This window comes from Cetorhinus maximus, unplaced genomic scaffold (genome assembly GCF_964194155.1).
Source record: "Cetorhinus maximus unplaced genomic scaffold, sCetMax3.hap1.1 HAP1_SCAFFOLD_1114, whole genome shotgun sequence".
Lineage (NCBI taxonomy): Eukaryota > Metazoa > Chordata > Chondrichthyes > Lamniformes > Cetorhinidae > Cetorhinus > Cetorhinus maximus.
In genome coordinates, this window is record NW_027597056.1 from 50,001 (window position 1) to 60,000 (window position 10,000).

Genomic DNA, 10,000 nt, shown 5'->3' on the forward strand with positions numbered 1-10,000 from the left:
CCGCTCAGCCTCAGCGCCAGCATACGCGCTGGCCGGCCGAGGGCCCTACCGCATCGGACACCTAGCACCGCATCTTTCCTTTGAGGAGCGAGACACACGCACACCGCTTCCCCGCCACCGAGCACACGTCTGCTTTCGGAGCCAGCGTGGCCTCGCTCGGGTACTGGTTCAACCGCGGGTGGAGGGGTGGTCCGCAGCGGTGCAATTTTCTTATTTTTGCAACAACCGAAGCAACCTGCTGGCGCTCGCACGGCTAGGAAATGCCGACTGGCGTGCGTCGCCTGCGTTCAAAACGGTTCTGGGCACGCACACGGTGTTGACTCTGCCCATGTCAAACACTGCAGTGTGCAACCCAAGGGGACTCAGGCACCCCGCCCGCCCCCTAGGTGCCTGTGAACAGGCTTTGTATTTTTATTTTTCATCATCAAGTACACCGCCAGGTGAAACTTTGTGATTTTTTTTTTTGCTGCTCATAAATACAATTTTCTTATTTGTAAAACAACGGAAGCAACCTGTTGGCGCTCGCACGGAGAGGAAATGCCGACCGGCGTGCGTCGCCTGCGTTCAAAAGGGTTCTGGGCACGCACACAGTGTTGACTCTGTCCATGTCAAACACTCTAGTGTGCAACCCAAGGGGACTCAGGCACCCCCGCCCCAAAGGTGCCTGTGAACAGACTTTGTATTTTTATTTTTCATCATCAAGTACACCGCCAGGTGACACTTTGTGATTTTTTTTGTTCATAAATACACATGTATATATATATATATATATATATATTTGACACTTTGTCATTTTGTCTGTTCTTTTCGCCACAGGCCAAGTTTATTAAACCAGGGTTACCACCGGTCTGGACCCTGGCCGATATTTCAGACCGACAACGGAGTTCGGAAAGCCCGCACAAATTCATCTTAAATCCTCATATAGGACTTCCGAGAGCTCTTTGAAAGGTATTCTATTTGAAAACGCTTACCACCCTCAAAGTCGCACTTTTCTGGGCATTTTTAAAGTGTGACCGTTGTCTGAAAATGTTCTGAAAATCGTGTCCCCGAAAATCTCCGGGTACCCCGCCAACCTCCCCTGCCAACAATTGCAACCGTAAGGTCGGGCGGTAGGCCTACCGTCCAGGAGGCCCCAAAGCCCGCAAAACGCCATTTTGCCATTTTCTCATCGGGACTTCCGAGGGGAACTCATTAACGAGCTCCAGGAGTGGTATGCCAGAAATTGCAACTTGACCCGTCGCCGGGCACACCCGCTACTCTCTGCGGGAATACCCCCACCGGGTGCCGGGTAAAGGCCTCGGATCTGACCTCATGGACTTCCGTCTGCGCACGGATTTTGCTCTCGCGGGCCCAAGAGCCACTTTCCACGGCCTACCAACGCAATCCGAAGTGCATTGGCCAACCATTACAACGGGAAACACTTTGCCTCTCCACCAGAGACTAAGTCCAATTGGTTAACCATTTCTCAGGAAAACACTTTGCCTCTCTGCCAGAGACTTAAGTCCAATTGGTTAACCATTTCTCATGGCCGCAATTTGCCTGCCGTTCAGAGACCAAGTCCAATTGGTTAACCATTTCTCTTGAAAACACTTTGCCTCTCCGCCAGAGACTAAGTCCAATTGGTTAACCATTTCTCAGGAAAACGCTTTGCCTCTCTGCCAGAGACAAAGTCCAATTGGTTAACCATTTCTCTTGAAAACACTTTGCCTCTCTGCCAGAGACTAAGTCCAATTGGTTATCCATTTCTCGTGAAAACACTCTGCCTCTCTGCCAGAGACTAAGTCCAATTGGTTAACCATTTCTCAGGAAAACACTTTGCCTCTCTGCCAGAGACTAAGTCCAATTGGTTAACCATTTCTCGTGAAAACACTTTGTCTCTCCGCCAGAGACTAAGTCCAATTGGTTAATCATTTCTCAAGGCCACAACTTGCCTGCCGTTCAGAGACCAAGTCCAATTGGTTAACCATTTCTCTTGAAATCACTTTGCCTCTCTGCCAGAGACTAAGTCCAATTGGTTAACCATTTCTCTTGAAAACACTTTGCCTCTCTGCCAGAGACGAAGTCCATTTGGTTAACCATTTCTCTTGAAAACACTTTGTCTCTCCGCCAGAGACTAAGTCCAATTGGTTAACCATTTCTCGTGAAAACACTTTGTCTCTCCGCCAGAGACTAAGTCCAATTGGTTAACCATTTCTCTGGAAAACACTTTGCCTCTCTGCCAGAGACGAAGTCCATTTGGTTAACCATTTCTCTTGAAAACACTTTGTCTCTCCGCCAGAGACTAAGTCCAATTGGTTAACCATTTCTCGTGAAAACACTTTGTCTCTCCGCCAGAGACTAAGTCCAATTGGTTAACCATTTCTCTGGAAAACACTTTGCCTCTCTGCCAGAGACTAAGTCCAATTGGTTAACCATTTCTCAGGAAAACACTTTGCCTCTCTGCCAGAGACTAAGTCCAATTGGTTAACCATTTCTCGTGAGAACACTTTGCCTCTCTGCCAGAGACTAAGTCCAATTGGTTCACCATTTCTCTTGAAAACACTTTGTCTCTCCGCCAGAGACTAAGTCCAATTGGTTAACCATTTCTCTGGAAAACACTTTGCCTCTCTGCCAGAGACTAAGTCCAATTGGTTAACCATTTCTCAGGAAAACACTTTGCCTCTCTGCCAGAGACTAAGTCCAATTGGTTAACCATTTCTCGTGAAAACACTTTGTCTCTCCGCCAGAGACTAAGTCCAATTGGTTAATCATTTCTCAAGGCCACAATTTGCCTGCCGTTCAGAGACCAAGTCCAATTGGTTAACCATTTCTCTTGAAATCACTTTGCCTCTCTGCCAGAGACTAAGTCCAATTGGTTAACCATTTCTCTTGAAAACACTTTGCCTCTCTGCCAGAGACTAAGTCCATTTGGTTAACCATTTCTCTTGAAAACACTTTGTCTCTCCGCCAGAGACTAAGTCCAATTGGTTCACCATTTCTCGTGAAAACACTTTGTCTCTCCGCCAGAGACTAAGTCCAATTGGTTAACCATTTCTCTGGAAAACACTTTGCCTCTCTGCCAGAGACTAAGTCCAATTGGTTAACCATTTCTCAGGAAAACACTTTGCCTCTCTGCCAGAGACTAAGTCCAATTGGTTAACCATTTCTCGTGAGAACACTTTGCCTCTCTGCCAGAGACTAAGTCCAATTGGTTCACCATTTCTCTTGAAAACACTTTGTCTCTCCGCCAGAGACTAAGTCCAATTGGTTAACCATTTCTCTGGAAAACACTTTGCCTCTCTGCCAGAGACTAAGTCCAATTGGTTAACCATTTCTCTTGAAAACACTTTGCCTCTCTGCCAGAGACTAAGTCCAATTGGTTAACCATTTCTCGTGAAAACACTTTGCCTCTCTGCCAGAGACTAAGTCCAATTGGTTAACCATTTCTCAGTGGCACACCGAGGGCAATCTGTAACGTCTCGCGGGCCCGGGGGCCCCTTTGCACGGCCTGCCAATGCAATCCGAGGCGCACTGTCCTTCGTTTGGTTAACCATTTCTCAGGGGCACACCGAGGGCACCCTGCACTGTCTCGCGGGCCCGGAGGCCACTTTGCACGGCCTGCCAATGCAATCCGAGGTGCTTCGCCCTTGGCCGCCTTCCCGGCCGGCTTCGGGACGTTTCGGGGGCTCTCACCGGGGCAAATCCGGTCCCCCGGGCGATTAGGAGGCCTCCCCGGGCAGGCCCGGGCTTCAGGCCGCCGCTTTTCCATCCCGGCCGAAAGAGGCGAAAAATGCCGAAAATGGCCAAAAATGGCCGCCGGCAGGGCCTGTCGGTCGGTTTGGCGGCAGCCTGGGTCGGTCCCTGCAGACCTGGAGGCTCGAGAAGGTTTTTGGCGATGTCGACCGATTCTCGATTTGCCACCTCCTACTATTCTGCAGGTACCCCGCCAACCTCCCCTGCCAACAATTCCAACCGTAAGGTCGGGCGGTAGTCCTACCGTCCAGGAGGCCCCAAAGCCCGCAAAACGCCATTTTGCCCTTTCCTCATCGGGACTTCCGAGGGGAACTCATTAACCAGCTCCAGGAGTGGCATGCCAGAAAATGCAACTTGACCCGTCGCCGGGCAGATTCGCTACTCTCTGCGGGAATACCCCCACCGGGTGCCGGGTAAAGGCCTCGGATCTGACCTCATGGACTTCCGTCTGTGCACGGATTTTGCTCTCGCGGGCCCAAGAGCCACTTTGCCCGGCCTGCCAATGCAACCCGAGGTCCATTGTCCTCATTGGTTAACCATTTCTCGTGAAAACACTTTGCCTCTCTGCCAGAGACGAAGTCCAATTGGTTAACCATTTCTCGTGAAAACACTTTGTCTCTCCGCCAGAGACTAAGTCCAATTGGTTAACCATTTCTCAGGGGCTCACCGAGGGCAATCTGTAACGTCTCGCGGGCCCGGGGGCCCCTTTGCACGGCCTGCCAATGCAATCCGAGGCGCACTGTCCTTCGTTTGGTTAACCATTTCTCAGGGGCACACCGAGGGCACCCTGCATTGTCTCGCGGGCCCGGAGGCCACTTTGCACGGCCTGCCAATGCAATCCGAGGTGCTTCGTCCTTGGCCGCCTTCCCGGCCGGCTTCGGGACGTTTCCGGGGCTCTCACCGGGGCAAATCCGGTCCCCCGGGCGATTAGGAGGCCTCCCCGGGCAGGCCCGGGCTTCAGGCCGCCGCTTTTCCATCCCGGCCGAAAGAGGCGAAAAATGCCGAAAATGGCCAAAAATGGCCGCCGGCAGGGCCTGTCGGTCGGTTTGGCGGCAGCCTGGGTCGGTCCCTGCAGACCTGGAGGCTCGAGAAGGTTTTTGGCGATGTCGACCGATTCTCGATTTGCCACCTCCTACTATTCTGCAGGTACCCCGCCAACCTCCCCTGCCGACAATTCCAACCGTAAGGTCGGGCGGTAGTCCTACCGACGAAGAGGCCCCAAAGCCCGCAAAACGCCATTTTGCCCTTTCCTCATCGGGACTTCCGAGGGGAACTCATGAACCAGCTCCAGGAGTGGCATGCCAGAAATTGCAACTTGACCCGTCGCCGGGCGCACTCGCTGCTCTTTGCGGGAATACCCCCACCGGGCGCCGGGTAAGAGCCTCGGATCTGACCTCATGGGCTTCCGTCCTCGCACGGATTTTGCTCTCCCGGGCCCAGGGGCCACTTTCCCCGGCCTTGCGAAGGCAATCGGAGGTGCTTCGCCCTCGAAACCGCCTTCCCGGCCGGCTTCGGGACGTTTCCGGGGCAAATCCGGTCCCGCGGGCGAAGGGGAGCCTTCCCCGGGCACGCCCGGGCTTCAGGCCGCCGCTTTCCGTGACCTACCGAAAGACGCGAAAAATGCCGAAAATGGCCAAAAATGGCCGCCCGGCACGGCCTCGCGGTCGGTTTGGGGGCAGCCTGGGTCGGTCCCTGCAGACCTGGAGGCTCGAGAAGGCACTTGGCGATGTCGACCGATTCTCGATTTGCCACCTCCTACTATTCTGCAGGTACCCCGCCAACCTCCCCAGCCAACAAATCGCAAATGCCGATCGGCGGGTGACCGTCCGGTAGTCATGCCGACGAAGAGGCACCTAGGCCCCGCAAACGCTTCCAAATCCGACCCCATCCCGGACCGGTTCTTTTTTAAAAAAGGCTCCCAGGATTCCGGATTTTTTCCTGCCGCACTCGGGACCACCCGACGGACACGAAACCGGGAACCTTTCCCCGGTCCGACCCTCCTCGGCCCGGCCAGCCGACGCCGAAGCGGCCGACTGGTTAATGATTTCACCCTGCTCCGACGTGACGCGTTTTCCAACCGCGCATGCGCGGCTCTGCCACCCGAACCGCCCCCTCACGTGGGGGCTCTGGGTCCGCCCCCCGGCAGCCATTTCCTCCTGCCGGTCCGTTATTTTACGCCGTTTTTCGCCCTCCAGCCCTGCCGGAATGCTGCCTGCTCGCTGGTTAACCATTTCGCTCCCTGCACTTCGGCTTCTGCCCTGCTGGGGAAGCCCGCTGCTGCCTCTAACCGTACTCACGGGCGGGCGGCTCTCCTGCGCGGCCTCCGGCCACGCCCCCTCACCTGGTTTGCTGGGAACCCGCCCCCGGCAGCCTGTTACTCGTGCCGGTTCGGTCTTATCGGCCCTTTTTGCACCTTCCCTGCCTGCTGGCATGCTTCGGCTCACCGGTCAACCGGTTCCCCGTTCTCCACTTAGACTTTTGAGCTGCGGGGCTGGTCTGCCGCGAACTGCACCCGTATTACGGGGCGGGCGGCTCTACTGCCCGTACGGCTGCCCTGCCTGTTAACTGGTTAACCGTTTCCCCGTCCACTACTTCGTCCCTGGACCTGCCGGTGTGTTCTGCAGCTAACTGCACCCGTATTACGGGGCGGGACGCTCCGCTTACCGGCCGGCTGCCATGCCTGCTTAACTGGTCAACCATTTACTCACATATACTTAGCCCCTGGAGCTGCTGGGCTGGTCGGCGACCTAACTGCACCCTTGTTGCCGGGAGGTCGGCACTAATTGCCGGCCGGCCGGCTGCCCTGCCTGCTAACTGGTAAACCCTTTACCCACATGTACTTAGCCCCTGGATACTGATGGGCTGTTCTGCACCTAACTGCACCCTGATTAGCGGGCGGGCGGCTTTAATTGCCGGCCGGCTGCTCTGCCTGCTAACTGGTTAACCATTGACCCACATGTACTTAGCCCCTGGAAACAGAGGGGCTGTTCTGCACCTAACTGCACCCTTATTAGCGGGCGGACAGGCGGCCGGCTCTAATTACCGGCCGGCCGGCTGCCCTGCCTGCTAACTGGTTAACCATTTACCCACATGTACTTAGCCCCTGGAAACTGATGGGCTGTTCTGCACCTAACTGCACCCTTATTAGCGGGCGGACAGGCGGCCGGCTCTAATTACCGGCCGGCCGGCTGCCCTGCCTGCTAACTGGTTCACCATTTACCCACATGTCCTTAGCCCCTGGAAGCTGATGGGCTGTTCTGCACCTAACTGCACCCTTATTAGCGGGCGGGCGGCTGTAATTACCGGCCGGCTGCCCTGCCTGCTAACTGGTTAACCATTTACCCACATGTACTTAGCCCCTGGAAACTGATGGGCTGTCCTGCACCTAACTGCACCCTTATTAGCGGGCGGACAGGCGGCCGGCTCTAATTACCGGCCGGCCGGCTGCCCTGCCTTGCTAGCTGGTTAACCATTTACCCACATGTACTTAGCCCCTGGAAACTGATGGGCTGTTCTGCACCTAACTGCACCCTTATTAGTGGGCGGACAGGCGGCCGGCTCTAATTACCGGCCGGCCGGCTGCCCTGCCTGCTAACTGGTTAACCATTTACCCACATGTACTTAGCCCCTGGAAACTGATGGGCTGTCCTGCACCTAACTGCACCCTGATTAGCGGGCGGGCGGCTCTAATTGCCGGCCGGCTGCTCTGCCTGCTAACTGGTTCACCATTGACCCACATGTACTTAGCCCCTGGAAACTGATGGGCTGTCCTGCACCTAACTGCACCCTTATTAGCGGGCGGACAGGCGGCCGGCTGTAATTCCCGGCCGGCTGCGCTGCCTGCTAACTGGTTAACCATTTACCCACATGTACTTAGCCCCTGGAAACTGATGGGCTGTTCTGCAACTCACTGCACCCTTACTGGCGGGCGGACAGGCGGCCGGCTCTAATTACCGGCCGGCCAGCTGCCCTGCCTTGCTAACTGGTTAACCATTTACCCACATGTACTTAGCCCCTGGAAACTGATGGGCTGTTCTGCACCTAACTGCACCCTTATTAGCGGGCGGGCGGCTGTAATTACCGGCCGGCTGCCCTGCCTGCTAACTGGTTAACCTTTTACCCACATGTACTTAGCCCCTGGAAACTGATGGGCTGTTCTGCACCTAACTGCACCCTTACTAGCGGGCGGACAGGCGGCCGGCTCTAATTACCGGCCGGCCGGCTGCCCTGCCTTGCTAACTGGTTAACCATTTACCCACATGTACTTAGCCCCTGGAAACTGATGGGCTGTCCTGCACCTAACTGCACCCTTACTAGCGGGCGGGCGGCTGTAATTAGCGGCCGGCTGCCCTGCCTGCTAACTGGTTCATCATTTACCCACATGTACTTAGCCCCTGGAGCTGCTGGGCTGGTCGGCACCTAACTGCAGCCCTATGGCCGGGAGGTCGGCTCTAATTACCGGCCGGCTGCCCTGCCTGCTAACTGGTTAATCATTTACCCACATGTACTTAGCCCCTGGAGCTGCTGGGCTGGTCGGCACCTAACTGCACCCGTAATGGCCGGGAGGTCGGCTCTAATTACCGGCCGGCTGCCCTGCCTGCTAACTGGTTAACCATTTACCCACATGTACTTAGCCCCTGGAGCTGATGGGCTGTTCTGCACCGAACTGCACCCTGATTAGCGGGCGGGCGGCTCTAATTGCCGGCCGGCTGCCCTGCCTGCTAACTGGTTAACCATTTACCCGCATGTACTTAGCCCCTGGAGCTGCTGGGCTGGCCGGCACCTAACTGCACCCTTATCACCGGGCGGGCGGCTCTAATTACCGGCCGGCCGGCTGCCCTGCCTGCTAACTGGTTCACCATTTACCCACATGTACATAGCCCCTGGAGCTGCTGGGCTGGCCGGCACCTAACTGCACCCTTATCACCGGGCGGGCGGCTCTAATTACCGGCCGGCCGGCTGCCCTGCCTGCTAACTGGTTAACCATTTACCCACATGTACTTAGCCCCTGGAAAATGATGGGCTGTTCTGCACCTATCTGCACCCTGATTAGCGGGCGGGCGGCTCTAATTGCCGGCCGGCTGCTCTGCCTGCTGACTGGTTAACCATTTACCCACATGTCCTTAGCCCCTGGAAGCTGATGGGCTGTTCTGCACCTAACTGCACCCTGATTAGCGGGCGGGCGGCTGTAATTGCCGGCCGGCTGCATTGCCTGCTAACTGGTTAACCATTGACCCACATGTACTTAGCCCCTGGAAACAGAGGGGCTGTTCTGCACCTAACTGCACCCTTATTAGCGGGCGGACAGGCGGACGGCTCTAATTACCGGCCGGCCGGCTGCCCTGCCTGCTAACTGGTTAACCATTTACCCACATGTACTTAGCCCCTTGAAACTGATGGGCTGTTCTGCACCATACTGCACCCTTATTAGCGGGCGGACAGGCGGCCGGCTCTAATTACCGGCCGGCCGGCTGCCCTGCCTGCTAACTGGTTCACCATTTACCCACATGTCCTTAGCCCCTGGAAGCTGATGGGCTGTTCTGCACCAAACTGCACCCTTATTAGCGGGCGGGCGGGCGGCTCTAATTACCGGCCGGCTGCTCTGCCTGCTAACTGGTTAACCATTGACCCACATGTACTTAGCCCCTGGAGCTGATGGGCTGTTCTGCACCTAACTGCACCTTGATTAGCGGGCGGGCGGCTCTAATTGCCGGCCGGCTGCTCTGCCTGCTAACTGGTTCACCATTTACCCACATGTACTTAGCCCCTGGAAACTGATGGGCTGTTCTGCACCTAACTGCACCTTGATTAGCGGGCGGGCGGCTCTAATTGCCGGCCGGCTGCTCTGCCTGCTAACTGGTTCACCATTTACCCACATGTACTTAGCCCCTGGAAACTGATGGGCTGTTCTGCACCTAACTGCACCCTGATTCGCGGGCGGGCGGCTCTAATTGCCGGCCGGCTGCTCTGCCTGCTAACTGGTTAACCATTTACCCACATGTACTTAGCCCCTGGAAACTGATGGGCTGTTCTGCACCTAACTGCACCCTGATTAGCGGGCGGGCGGCTCTAATTGCCGGCCGGCTGCTCTGCCTGCTAACTGGTTAACCATTTACCCACATGTACTTAGCCCCTGGAAACTGATGGGCTGTTCTGCACCTAACTGCACCCTTATTAGCGGGCGGGCGGCTGTAATTACCGGCCGGCTGCCCTGCCTGCTAACTGGTTCATCATTTACCCACATGTACTTAGCCCCTGGAGCCGCTGG